Here is a 1,446-nt window from a genome sequence, read left to right as displayed (position 1 = left end):
TCTAGAATCATCCATAAGAACGTCTGATATATCATTGTGCATGGTCTGAATTTTAAGGTAGATTGTAGGAGAAATTGAATAAAGTTAGTGTGGTTGCTTTAGTTCCACATTTAGGCGGATCTGGATCTTTTTATCAAGTGCCTTTTTTTGGTAAACCGATGTTTTTGTCTGTGTTCTCTTGCTGCTGAGTCTTTTTAACTTGTGGTAATACATGTGACAGGCTGTTGCTGATATTATCCGCACCACCTTGGGCCCAAGGTCCATGTTGAAGATGCTACTTGATGCTAGTGGAGGTGAAGTTCTATTATCCCGACTTGTCTAATGATTAATACAACGATTAGTCAATGAAATTTCATTCCACGTTTCAGATCATATCATCATATCTATCTAAGGAATTCCTTTCGGTCATGGGATTGTGTAGGCGCTTTCCCATGCCCATTGATTGATTTGTTTGATTTCAAATTTATGAGCTCGGGTAAACAATGCTTCCTCTTTTCCGTGGTACCCAAATTTTACAGAAGATAAAGTGAAGAATTTTCTCACGTAGACCTGATTTTTGTTTGCTTTATACGTTGTCTATGGGCATTATGTACATGTCGATGACTATTCGATTCCATTACATTTTGCAAATTTTAAACGAAGCGCAAGATGAATTATCACATCATACTCTTCACGGCTTTATTTTCTGTCACCATATACAAGCAATTAAGCATCATTTGTCCTAATGTCTATTCAGTTCCATGACGTATTCGCTGCATTTTCGTAAGTGACAGTCAATGGAGTGAATTCTTTTCCCTTCCTTAGTTATGGTAATCATCTTATATCTGAGCAAATATTCATTTCTCACTTGGTGACAATAAGTAATGAAGTTGTGTACTTGAACAGAGAACATGAAGAATTGGTTAGAAAATATTCATCTAAGACGGAGTTGACAAGGTTGGAATAAAGGAATCATAGATAATATCTAAAAGAGACGTCACATTATCTGAAGAAGTGGAGCACCGACAAGTGGGAGCAGCCCGGCGAGCCATCGTCCCTGGAGAAGGCGAACTGGCTCGCGAGCCACCGCGTCGCGGTTGGGGTCGCCCATGGCCTTGCCTACCTCCACCACACGGGGTCCGCCCACGGCCACCTTGTCGCCTCAAACGTCCTTCTCGCCAACGACTTGGAGCCCCGGATCTCCGACTTCGGGATCCAGAATTTCGGAAACGGGAGAGAACAGTTCAGGGAGGGGGGAATCGAGCGTGCCGGCCCCACCCTGGAGGCGGACGTTTATTTCTTCAGGATGATCTTGGTGGAGCTGTTGACGGGGGAGAAGGGAGCGAGGAGAGCTTGGTGTGGGCGAGGAGGCTGGTGAGGGAAGGGCGCAACGAGGAGGCGCTCGAGAGGAGACTAAGGGCCCGTTTGGCAACGTGCCAAACAGTGAAAATTTCTGTTCTTTTGTTC

General features: G+C 44.3%; 1 long non-coding RNA gene across 1 annotated transcript; it reads left to right on the top strand.

The window, feature by feature from the left end:
* The first annotated feature begins 218 nt into the window (after positions 1 to 218).
* Positions 219 to 970, top strand: LOC130140990 (uncharacterized). The gene is made up of 2 exons (XR_008818945.1): positions 219 to 293; positions 886 to 970. It is a non-coding gene; the product is annotated as an uncharacterized LOC130140990 (long non-coding RNA).
* The last annotated feature ends 476 nt before the right edge of the window (positions 971 to 1,446 follow it).

The sequence above is a fragment of the Syzygium oleosum genome, unplaced genomic scaffold (assembly GCF_021117445.2).
Source record: "Syzygium oleosum isolate NSW1041296 unplaced genomic scaffold, Sole_v2.1 Sole_v2.01, whole genome shotgun sequence".
NCBI lineage: Eukaryota > Viridiplantae > Streptophyta > Magnoliopsida > Myrtales > Myrtaceae > Syzygium > Syzygium oleosum.
Note: the sequence above shows the minus strand (reverse complement) of the source record. Positions and strands in the feature narration are given on the sequence as shown.